The sequence below is a fragment of the Megascapheus bottae genome, chromosome 1 (genome assembly GCF_031878675.1).
Source record: "Megascapheus bottae isolate mThoBot1 chromosome 1, mThoBot2.hap1, whole genome shotgun sequence".
NCBI lineage: Eukaryota > Metazoa > Chordata > Mammalia > Rodentia > Geomyidae > Megascapheus > Megascapheus bottae.
Window position 1 is genome coordinate 102,805,918 of NC_143509.1, and position 12,842 is coordinate 102,818,759.

Here is a 12,842-nt window from a genome sequence, read left to right on the forward strand (position 1 = left end):
TTTTCTCTTCTTCTTCCTTTTCCCCCTCCCCTTCCTCCCCACCCTCCTCCTCCTCCTCCTTCTGCTGCTCTTCCTCCTTCTCCTCCTCTTCCTCCTTCTCCTCTTCCATGGTAGTCCTCAGGACCTCAGCACTGTTCCTGAGCTTCTTTTGCTCAAGGCCAGCATTCTACCACTTGAGCCAGATGTGGATCGTGGGTTGTGGGTCGTGGGTCACGGGTCGTGGGTTGAGTAGCTAGTATACTACGTGCTTTATAGCTTGATTGCACTGGCTTTATAGAAGAGCACCCAGAGGAGACACACCCTATCTCATTTTATAGATGCGGAAATTGCAGCTTACAGAGATTAGATATGTTGTCCAAAGGCCAACAATGTCACAAGGCAGAGTCCCAACCATGAGCTAAAACCCTTCGTAAATTAGATCTGGCTGTGGCTGAGTGAGCCTGTCAGTAGCCCAGCAATTCACCTCCCTCGGGTCCTCTGATCCCAGACCCTAATCCAATGGCCAAAGGGCAACAGACCCTTCAAAGTTCTTTCTGCAGACAGGAACAGTGCTGGATGTGCAGGGGCAGGAGCCAGTAGCAAGGGGGAAGTCATGGGGGTTTCACCGTGCAAGCAGAGGCAACGCGCTCTGCCTCCTGTAGTGGGGAGGCAGGGTTGGCAGCTGGATTCCACCTATTCTCTATCACAACTAAACAAAAGGTGAAAATGAAACAGCAACCTGGCCGTGCATTGCCTGGATGTCCCTTTTACAGCCAGGTTCCGTGCAATCCTCTCATGAGGTCTAATTTAGTACACTCCTTATCAGCCTTCCATACTTGAGCACAAATTTGTATTATCCATTTAGCCCCATTCTGATCCCTAAAGCAGCTGGCTTCCTCAGGCTACAGATGCTCCCAAAGCCAAGAGGAGCCAGACAGGAGGGCTAGTTCTTGTAACCCTAGTTACCTGAGAAGCAGAAGTGGTGAAGATGATGGTTTTAAAAAAATGTACAAGATGATTAAGTTCTAAATACTAAATCCCAGTGATTGTAAATAGAGATTCCCTCCTTGAACACTTGTTTGTTAAACTTGTCATTTAAAATATGATGTAAAAATCAACGTTAATAAATTCTCTAATAAAAAAAGGAAAAAAAATGTACAAGAGCCCATCTCAACCAGTAAAACCTGAGTGAGTGAGGTAGTGGATGCCTGGCATCCAGCCACACAGAAAGTAAAAACAGGAGGGTTGTGATCCAGGCCCACCTAGGCATAAATGAGAAAACCAATTTAAAAAAAAAAGCTGGAGAGTGGCAGAGAATCTGCCAAACCAACAACCAGACACTGAGTTCAAGACACCAGGATCGCTGAACAACAATAAGAATAGTAATAATAACCTGGGAGGGCCCAGGAGGGCCCTGGGTGGGGTTTTTGCTCCATATGCAATCATCTCTGGATGGTGCCTGCCTTGGTTCCTAGCCCCCAGAGAAGCAGCCTGGCATAAAAGGACCACAAAGCACAGAAACTCCAAAGAGGGAGAGAGTCTGGCTTTAAGAGGCGCTTAGCCTGTCCCCTGTCTCCTCTGGGCACACACTGGGCCCAAGCTGACCTTGCGCATGGACGTGCGCACATGATAGGTCCTCTCGGGGGCCTGAGCTCAGTTCTGTGCTGAAGTCTTTCATGGAGGAAGAACACTCTGCCTGGGCCACTGTCTGCTTCCGCCTTGCGGAGAGCTACTTCCTTATGCCCAGCATCAGCAGCTGGCAAGGATGGCACCGTGAGAGGTCAGGGACACCCTCACCTCTCCCTGCGGCTCATCCTCAACTTCCTGGGGCTCAAAGGGGGACAGCCCCGAGGCTCTGGGTAGTTATCCTGCCAGAAGGGGCTGCATGCAGTCACCCGTGGAGTCAGGCCTCACCCCGGGCTTTGTCCGCACCCAAGGCTTTGCCCTAAGCTTTGCGCACCGTGAGTTCTGTGCACCTAGAGTTTTGCATTTGCCTCATCCTTCTCGCTTGGTGTACTTTGGCTTGGGCAAAGCTTCAGGAGCAAGCCCTCCTTCAGCTCGCTGGTCTAATCTTTGGTAGCAGTAGGTCTGGATTTCAAATACAAACAGTGCATTGCAGACAAGCTGGCACCAAAATGCAGAAGACCCAGGAAGGCCCAATGAGGGACTATGCAAGAGAGAAAATGCACCAAGGGTGGCTGTCTCTGGGAGGAAGGAGGGGGAGAGAAGAGACAAGGAGGGTGTCACTGCTTCCTTGTTAGGGGCAGGAGGAGGCGTGGAGAGGGTGGTCAGGTCCTATAGGGATGGGCAGCAACCAGCAACTAGAAGGAGGGCTGGAGGGGACCAGCCTCTCTGGAATGTTCTAGGTACCCCAGGATGGCTTGGGCAGGCACTTGAGGAAGACCCGTAGGTTCCGGGTTGATTTATGAGGTTCTGAAAGGTGGGGCGAGTTCAAAGTGTTCCTTCTGGAGACTTGTGGGGGAAGCTCACTTTTTTATGGTCTGAGCAGAGCAAACAGTGGTGGCCAGGGTGAGCCACGATGTGAATTCCAGAACTGCTGGTATCATGGGTGGCAACGTGCACAGGACGGATCCCTCAAGGCTGGGCTTGTGGGCCTGACCTCTCCACTCCTAAGACTTCCATCATAAGACCTCTCTATGGAGAGTGATCAGGACAATCCAGAAGAGTGAGGCCAGCTAAGTGAGACAAACCTGGGGGCTGGAGCCGCAGAGAGAGAAGCACTCCATTGAAACGTTCAGGCTTCACTGTTAGATCCTTGAACAACACAGGCATAATTGCTTTGGAGACTATGTCCAGTCATTTATCCAAAGCACCAGGACTGCTGTTGTCTGCTGTTGCTTGCTGGTTCTCGCTCAGTGGCCATGTCTCCTTGTGCTTCGGGTTGTCTTGCTGTGTGCTAGACACCGCATAGGAGAACATGTTTACAAGGAGGCCCGGGAGATGCTGGCTATGTCCAGAGATGGTTGGTTTCTTTATAACTCAGCCAGTTGCCTGCAGGCACCATCAGCCAGGGGTCACCTTCATACACTTTCAGGGGTGGGTGTTTTAGGGTCGCCCAGTGAGGAAAGGCTGAGCTGTCATGCCCACAAGGACTGGCTTACTTTTTGTTCCCCAGGTGTGACCTCCAAATTCAAAGCTTTAAGGAATTATGAAGCCTCCGCCCTTGGCAGGCCCTGGAACCTGCCCTTGACCTGCTGCCTTACAACACAGCCCTTCAGTGATGCCTGTCCATCTTACTCTAACAGGAAAGGCAGCGCTCAGAGCTGGCCGGATTTCTTTAGGCTTTTCCCGGATCCATGTGGTTTTGCCATCTTGCTGGGGCTCAAATTCCATTCAGCAGACTTAAAAGACCTTTTATCCAGCCGTATTCTTGTTTTTATTGGGATTGTTGGTTCAAATTACCTACCCAGTCCAGATACCCAGAAGAGGGAGTCACTGAGAACTCTGAGGAATAAAGGTGAGTTTTCATAGTTCTTTTTCACTACAGATCCCCCCCAAGTCTCTGCCAAATAATTGTTCCTACTTCAAATATTTCCATCTCCATTTACAGCCTGGAGCCACTTGCTTTCATACACTCAAGGACTAAAACCTTAACTACAATTCCACCGCAGCAGTCCTTTGTGTACCTCACCACCCATTTAAGATGAGGACCCATGGCCCGTGCTGGACAGCGGGACCAGATCGATACTGTGTCTGCGCAGATGGAGCGGGCTCAGGGTTCTAAGAGAAGGTCCATAATGCTGACATGCCTGCGTATACCCTGCTGTGCCCAGGCTGTTGTGGTCCATGGTGGGGCTGGAAAGAAGCTGGTCTTGGCCAGTGTTGAGAGGAGGCAAACAGTGGACTTTAAGAGGGTACATGTGCTAACAAAGAATATTATAGGCCAATGAAATTTTCCTCCATCTAAACTCCCCTTGCCCATTTCTCTTCTCTCTGCCCCAACAAAACTCTCCCCAACATGTCTTGTTTCAGTCATGGCGAGGGTGGCTTCACGTCCTACACCATTATAGTGGGCCACACTTTGGGTGTGGTTAGCTGGGATCACATGAGCACCCCTGCTGGACTCCCAGGGTTCCTAGCAGCTCCTAACATGGGAAGCAGCTCCACACCCGAGACCCAGAGCGGGCCCAGGGGGGCTGTGGGTCCAGGCCCTGGGGTAATCAGTGGGGGCAAGAGCTCACCAGCATGGGAGGGCACCCATCCACTGTGACACCAGGCACATACCTGTCCCACCATGTCCAAATGGGACGCACTGTTGCCTTTCCTCATGAAGCAGTGCTTGCATACTGACTGCTTATCTTTCTTTTCTGTATGTGTGTGTGTGTGTGTGTGTGTGTGTGTGTGTGTGTGTGTGCATGCTTACACACATGTACAGCCTTGCTAGAGCTTGAACTCCACCTGGGTGATGTCCTTTAGCTTTATTTTTTCTCCTCAAGGCTGATGCTCTGCTACAAATTCACTTCTGCCTTTTTTTTTGGGGGGGATGCTTAATTGGAGCTAAGACTCTCTTGGTTGTGCCTGCCCAGGGTGGCTTTGAACCTCCATCCTCAGATCTGTCTCCCAAGTAGCTAGGATTACAGGGATGAGCCACTGGCACCCGGTCATTTTTCATATTTCTATAAAGCTCCAACTGCAAAACTCAGTTTGTTCCTTCATGTAAATTCACTTACCTTAGAAAAATAAAATTAGAATGACAGCTTCTGAAAACCCAGTTTCTCTGGCACATAGACCCACAGGTGGCAGGGACCTGGCCCATCCTGTGCCATGTTGTCTCTGCCCTGGGTGGGCTGGCAGCCAGGTCTTGGCACCACATTTGCAGATTTCCTGAGCAGAGACTGGTTCTGGGTCACCCAGCTTTTCTAGGGGCAGCAGGAGTGGGTCCCGGGGGGCTGAGTCTAGGGTTTCTCTCTCTCTACTCTTCATCCCTCCCTCCTTCCTTTCCTCCTCCTTCTGCTCCCGCTGTGGCTGTGACAGAAGGACAGTCACAAACTTGTTGTATTTGTCCCTTCTGCAGCTTTGGGACCAGGCGCAGCAAAGGGCGAGCTCAGCCAAGAAGCTTCTGCTCACAGCAGGCTTCCTTCCTGTTGCCTGAACATACGTAGTCTGCCTACCATGGCTCTTATTGCTGAGAAGACAAGCAGGAAGGGGGCTGTGTTGCTTGGCTGTCCCCAGAGGGGGCTAACAGCTCTGTGAGAAGCTGGGTGGCCCTTTTCATGAGAGGTCATAAAGCCAGAGTGATGGATTTCCAAGGAGTCGTACAAGAGAGGAAAGGGGCCACGGCACTCCAGAGGCATCACCTCAGGGCCAAGATGTCACCTCGAGCCAGGCAGAGGATGGTGACCTTGAGGCCACACAGACTGATAGACAGGTCAGAGGGAAAGTGGGGGCTTCCCGCATCCATGCAGGAGAGGTCGACTCCAAGCTCACGAGGCCACGAGAATGACTGTTCTCAACTCCCTGTTCTCTCCTGCCACCACAGTGACCTTAGTCTCCCTTTCTCCTTAATTCCCCTGCCCAGTGACTCACCAAGAGACAAAGAGACAGTGATACTCTGCTGTCCCTTAGGAAGCCAGAAACACTGGAACCCAGGTCTAAATACCTGGAGCTGGAGCCAGGTGAGTCAGGAGTGAGTGACAGGAGCTGGTGATACTGGCCCTGGAAGGGGCCCATGCACAGCTTCCTCCACGCCCTGGTGACAGCAGTGCCAAGCCCCAGGCTCTGATGTTGTCCTCTGGCAGCCACCATGCTGTGTGTTTAGACTGGGGCTCTCAGCGGGGGTTTGGCTGCACCCCTGTGGCTGCAATGCTCCTGGAAGGAGCCACAGTCAGAAACACCTGCCAGGGACCAGGGTGCCCCTCTGTGCCCCAGGGCTGCCGAGTTAGGCAGCAAGATCCTGTCCTAGACAGTGGGAGTCTCTTGGAGTTTGAAACGATAAGGGAACCATACTGAGTTGATAAGAGAGGCCAGAGCAGGCTGGGCAGTCAAGAAGGAATGCTGGAGACTCTTCCCAAGTGACCAGACAGAGGGACAACCTGCTGCATGTGAACTCTCCATACTGCCCCACTGCCAGTACATCAGCTTTTAGCTGCTGGCTGTGTGTGTGTGTGTGTGTGTGTGTGTGTGTGTGTGTGCATGCACACTCGTATTAGTACTTGAACTCAGGGCCCTGGCTCTGTCCCTTAGCATCTGTGCTCAAGGTTAACATTTTACCACTTGAGCCACACTTCCACATTTAGCTCTTGTGTGCTTAGTGGGAGATAAGCATCTCACAGAGGCTCTGCCCGGGCGGGCTTTCAATTGCGAGCCTCACATCTCAGCCTCCTGAGTAGCTGGGAATACAGGTGTGAGCTGACCTTAGAGCGCACCAAAATGTAATGGCCACTATAACACTGAATACCCATTGTGTCAGGTCTGGATGACAACAGCCTTGGGGACACCGAGGCACACATGGCTCTGGAAACACTGGGGGATGCATGGCATTGGGGATACCAGGGAGCATGAAGTCCTGAGCCACAAAATGCCAACTCCAGCCACCCCTCGCATGACCACAGCTGCAAAGGACCTGGACCATGTCCAGGTCCCGGTAGAGACACAAGACCCCTGCACCCCTGCAAACCCAGGGACTGAGCTCTGGAGACCCACTCCCCTCTAGGTGGAATGGCTGAAACAGAGCCCCCCGTGGTCCCAGCAGCCCTGTGACATCATGCATTGTCTTAGGGCAAGAACCTAGGTGGGAGTTGGGTCCAAAAAGGCACTCTACTTGAACATGTCTACATGAACGCATCTACATGAACATGTCTACATGAACGTGTCTACATGAGCATGTCTACATGAACGCGCCTACACGAAAACATCTGCACAAACACGTCTACACGAATGCATCTACACAAATGTGTCTACATGAACACATATACATGAACGTGTCTTCATGAACGTGTCTACATGAACGCATCTACACGAACACATCTACATAAACGCGTCTACGCGAACACATCTACATGAACGCGTCTACACGAATGTGTCTACATGAACACATCTACATGAATGTGTCTACATGAACGTGTCTACGTGAACATGTCTACATGAACGCGTCTACACGAACATGTCTACATGAACGTATCTACATGAACATGTCTACATGAACGAGTCTACACGAACGCGTCTACACAAATGTGTGTACATGAACACATCTACATGAATGTGTCTACATGAACATGTCTACATGAACGCGTCTACACAAACACATCTACACCGAACATGTCTACACGAATGCATCTACATGAACGTGTCTACATGAACACATCTACATGAACGTGTCTACATGAACGCGTCTACATGAACGCATCTACATGAACACGTCTACATGAACGCGTCTACATGAACATGTCTGTCTGCATGGATGTGTTTACATGGACATGTCTACATGGACGTGTCTGTCTACATGAACATGTCTACATGAATGTGTCTACATGGACACATCTACATGAACATGTCTACATGAATGTGTCCACATGAACACATCTACATGAACACATCTACATGAACGCGTCTAAACGAACGCATCTTCATGAACGCGTCTACATGAACCAGTCTACATGAACTAGTCTACATGAACGTGTCTACATGACCATGTCTGTCTGCATGAATATGTCTACATGAATGCATCTACATGAACCTGTCTACATGAATGCGTCTACATGAACATGTCTGTCTACATGGATGTGTCTATATGGACGTGTCTATCTACATGAACATGTCTACATGAATGTATCTACGTGAACGTGTCTGTCTACATGAACGTGTCTACATGGACACATCTACATGGACATGTTTACATGAATGTATCTACGTGAACGCGTCTGTCTACATGAACGTGTCTACATGGACACATCTACATGGACATGTCTACATGAATGTGTCCACATGAACACATCTACATGAACACATCTACATGAACGTGTCTAAATGAACGCATCTACATGAATGTGTCTTCATGAACGAGTCTATATGAATGCGTCTACATGAATGTGTCTACATGAACATGTCTGTCTACATGAACCTGTCTACATGAATGCATCTACATGAACCTGTCTACATGAATGCGTCTACATGAACCTGTCTACATGAATGCATTTACATGAACCTGTCTACATGAATGCGTCTACATGAATCTGTCTACATGAACGCATCTACATGAATGCATCTACATGAACGTGTCTGTCTACATGGACGTGTCTGTCTACATGAACATGTCTACACAAATGTGTCTACATGAACGTGTCTGTCTACATGGATGTATCTACATGGACATGTCTACACGAATGTGTCTACATGAACGAGTCTACATGAACAGGTCTACATGAATATGTCTACATGAACATGTCTACATGAACACATCTACATGAACATGTCTACATGGATGAGTCTACATGAACGAGTCTACAGGGACGTGTCTACATGAATATGTCTACATGAACTAGTCTACATGAACGAGTCTACATGAACGCGACTACATGAATGCGTCTACATGAATGAGCCTACATGGACGTGTCTACATGAATGTGTCTACATGAATGTGTCCAGCCGGAAAGCCACCATGGGGTAGAAAGGGAGGGGGAACCCTCCTCACTGCCCAGTGGACATGTGGGCATTGGGGCTGGAGGTACAGGTAAAGTGGGGCTCCTTTTCTCACAGGGTGACTTGTATTTTTCCTGTTTCACAGGTGACCCCAGCATTGCTGTGAACCATTCACCTGGAACCTACAGGTTTATGTCCATCCCAGAAGGTCTTGTCCTTCAATCAGCTGGAGCTGGTCAGGACCAGCCTGGCCTCATGGAATGTCATGCCCAGTGAGCCTGACGGTTCTGTGGAGTCCTTCCTGAATCTATGCATAGCTCTGCAAACCTCTGGCCCTGGGGAGACCGAGCCCCAGGCAGGGGCTCCAGTCTAGTCTCTCTAGAGGCTGTTGGGGAACCAGTGCCCAATGGTTGTGGCCTGGGCCATGCACTGCTCACCGGTATGAATACATGGCAAGGGCACACAGAACTGCACCTTGGCAAAGCAGGAGCTTGTGAGCCTGGCATGGAGCAGTGAGGTGGGGAGCCCCAGCACAAGTATGGGGGGAATTTGCATCCTCCCCCGTCCCGTTAGGGCACAGATGGCTCTGGGGACAAAGAAAAGCATTCCCTGGGGAGTTACTCAGAGAGAAACTGCCTCCTTTTGCTTCCTCTCCCTTCGTCCCATCCGCTCAGCACCTGAGAACACAGGAAAGAAACACAGTTAAAAAGACAGAGCCTTGCCAGGCACAGTGGCTCACTCCTGTCATCCTAGCTACTCAGGAGGCTGAGATCTGAGGATCACAGTTCAAAGCCAGCCCAGCACTAAAGACTGTGAGACTCTTATCTCCAGATAACCATTAGAAAACAGGAAGTGGTGCTGTGGTTCCAGGGGTAGGGTGCTAGCCTTGAGCTAAAGAGCTCAGGGACAGTGCCCAGGCCCAGAGTCCAAGTCCCACAACTGACCAAAAAAAAAGAAAAGACAGAGTCTGGGGCCAGGAGTTTGACCTAATGGTAGAATGCTTGTCTAGCATGCACAAAGACCTGGGTTCGATTCCTCAGTATCACATCCATAGAAAAAGCCAGAAATGGGCCGGGAGTTTGGCCTAGTGGTTAAAGTGCTTGCCTAGCATGCATGAAGACCCGGGTTCGATTCCTCGGTACCACATACATAGAAAAAACCCAGAAGTGGTGCTGAGGCTCAAGTGGTAGAGCTCTAGCCTTGAGAAAGTCCAAGGACAGTGCTCAGGCCCTGAGCTCAAGCCCAGGACTGGCAAAAAAAGAAAAAAGAAAAAGCCAGAAATGGTGGTAGAGCTTCTAGCCTTGAGAAAGCTCAAGAACAGCACTCAGGCTCTGAGTTCAAGCCCCAGGACTGGCAAAAAAAAAAAAAAAAATAAGACAGAGGCACCAACTAGCCAAAGGATTCCTCAGTTACCTTCCATGCCCTTCTTCCTCTACTTAAACAGACACATACACACGGATATCTTCCATGTCTCTGTATAAAGACAGCTCGACTAAACGATGCCATGAAAAATGAATAAGCTTTGCTTCTTTAGGTGTCAGTCCACAGGAGACTTCCCCCATCCCAAGCAGCCCTACAAAGGTGTTTTGTTTGTTTTCTCTGTTGTTGGCTTTTGTTTTTGTTTTCATTTTGATACAAGGTGTCTCTCTGGAACCCAAGCTGTCCTGGAATTCCCTCTCCTCCACCTCCGCCTGACAACAGGGGACATACTGCCAGGTAAGGATGAATAAATAGCCTGCACGTGGTATCAGTGCTATAGTTTTTTGTTTGTTCGTTTGGTGTGGGGGGAGGATTGTGGGGGGAAAAAGGCAGAACAATAGATACACACATATTTTCAGTTATATATTTTTATCACCATGAAAGGCTAAACAAAACCCAGTAACGCTATTAGTCACAGAGGATAAGGAAATGGGAGAGGATTGGACCCAAAGCCACGGTGACACGTGACACAATGCTAGCACTGCAAACAGCTCTGGGATGTCGACTCCCCTAGGGAGAGCAAGCTTGGCCAGCAGGAGTTCCCTGCTCCCGCGAGGGGGGGCTCCTCAGCGAGTATTAAAAACCCACGAGCTGCCCACATTGCTTGTTAAATGGCTGCTGCTGAGAACTCGCTCAGGCTGGAGCCTGTGCCAGGCAACAGGGTCTTTCCTTGCAGGCCTGGCTTCATCTGCCAACCATCCACCCCTGGTTTCTTCTTGGTCTTCCCTTCCTCTTCTTGGGGGATTTTCTCCACTTTTTCATAGTTTGCACACGATATGCAAGTAACTCGGTTTCTAGAAACGTGCCCAAGTTTGTGTTTGTTTGGCGAAGCACCCTGACCTCACCCCGTGGCTGGCTCTTCTCCACGCTCACCTGCACTTTAGCCACGGACAGCCAGGAGCTTTTCACCCACTGTGTAACTTTGTGACTTATGGCGCTGGCCCGTTTCCACGGCGTAAATGCTCCCATTCCTGAGGGAACTGGATCAGGTGCACAGCCATCTCACACCTGGTCCTCCGCCATCACCAGGTAGCAACCAAAGGGCTGCCCCACCCTGCAAGGATGCCAGAACCTGGGGCTCTCAGTAAGACACCACGGCGGGGGCCCTGTTGAAGAGGAAGGGAGGGAGGGCAGGGTTACGTGGGGTCGTGGCTACCTCCAGCTCTGAGAGGCTCACCAAGTCCCCAGATCCACTCACCATCACTGCCGAGGAGCTTACCCCAGTCAGCGCCAGGAGAGGCCATGGCACAGGAGCAGCACCCTGGGGGAGGGGCTGAGGAGGGGAGGGGAAGGGAGGAAAAGGAGAGGGGAGGGAAAGGAAGGGGGCGAGAGGAGACAGGAGGTCTCCTACCCTCACTCTGCCAAAAAGACAGGCAGGGATTTAAAGACAGCATTGCAGATGGGCACAATGCTCATGCCAGTAATCTTAGCTACTCAGAAGGTTCAAAACCAGCTTGGGCATAAAAGCCTGTGAGACTCTTATTTTCAATTAACCAGCAAAGATTCAAAAGTGGAGTTGTGGCTCAAGTGGTAGAGCATGAACAAAAAAATCTCAGAGACGGCCGGGCGGGGTGGCTCACGCCTGTCATCCCAGCTACTCAGGAGGCTCAGATCTGAGGATCAAGGTTCAGAGCCAGACTGGGCACAGAAGGACCTGAGACTCTTATCTCCAATTAACCCCAAGAAAATGGGAAGTGGAGCTTGGCTCAAGGGGAGAGCAGTAACCTTGGGCTGAAGAGCTCAGGGACAACACCAGACCCATAAAAAAAAAAATCTCAGAGACAGTGCCAGGCCCTTTGTTCAAATCCCAAGACTGGCGCGTGCACGTGTGTGTACACACACACACACACACACACACACACACACACACTTACTTCTATGTCCAGTTCATTCTGATTAATGTCGGCACGGTAATTCCATACACCTTAATACCAAGGTAATGCCATTTGTCTGTTAATTGTTGTCTGTCCTGTTGTCGCTGTGTTGCCAAGACAGGCAATACAACCATAACCACACGTCTTTGTGATATTTCCACTGAGCTGGTCCCTGGGAGAAAACAATTTTTTTTTTAAAGTGGAAACTGGAGCTCCAAACAGATTTGCATGGAGTTGTGTGCTCAGTAAATCTCAGGGCTGCCATTCAAGCCAGATCTCTGTGACCCAGAAAGCCAACGGTTATTTTCCATGTCCTGCCCTGCCTCCTGTCCCCAGGACTGAGATGGCGCAATGAGCTGACCTCAGGTGGCAGCCTCTGCCTGGTGAGGCCTAACGCTGAAAGCTAGAGGCACCGCAGCTAGACGTCGTGAGTCCTGTCTGGGGACAGGCAGCCTTTCCCCAGTTAGTATGCAGAAAGCAGCTGAGCCCACGGGCCCCTCCTTGGCCTCCAAGTGACAAGCTGGTGGATGGGGCAGAGTTCCTCTCTGGGGACCTGGCCACACCCAGGGGCATCCCAGCAGCCTCCAATGAGTTCATTGAGGACTCAGAAGTGAAGACAACGATGCCACTGCAGTGGGCAGTCCCAGGAGAGGTTCCTCTGTCCCTGCTGCCTTCCCAGGGGGAATGGGAGTTGACCTGAAATACACGACTTCTTTTTGATATCTCCCCTAACCCATTCTTGTCCATCTCCGGGGAAGGAGGCATTGCCTAGCAACTGGAGGAGGGCACTGACGTGGTGGACTGTTCTGTTCCTGCTAGGCGACACTTAATGCTGGTTGATTATTAGCACAAAGACTGGGGAGACGGCAGCCACCTTGAAGGAAAACAAAGCCACATGGGACAGAATAGACA

At 50.5% G+C, this 12,842-nt stretch overlaps 1 long non-coding RNA gene across 1 annotated transcript; it reads right to left on the reverse strand.

Moving 5' to 3' along the window:
• Positions 1 to 10,446: 10,446 nt before the first annotated feature.
• LOC150069725 (uncharacterized) lies at positions 10,447 to 12,096 on the reverse strand. The gene is made up of 3 exons (XR_016535858.1): positions 11,931 to 12,096; positions 11,255 to 11,329; positions 10,447 to 11,162 (listed from the first exon to the last, which is right to left on the reverse strand). It is a non-coding gene; the product is annotated as an uncharacterized LOC150069725 (long non-coding RNA).
• Between the last annotated feature and the right edge of the window lie 746 nt (positions 12,097 to 12,842).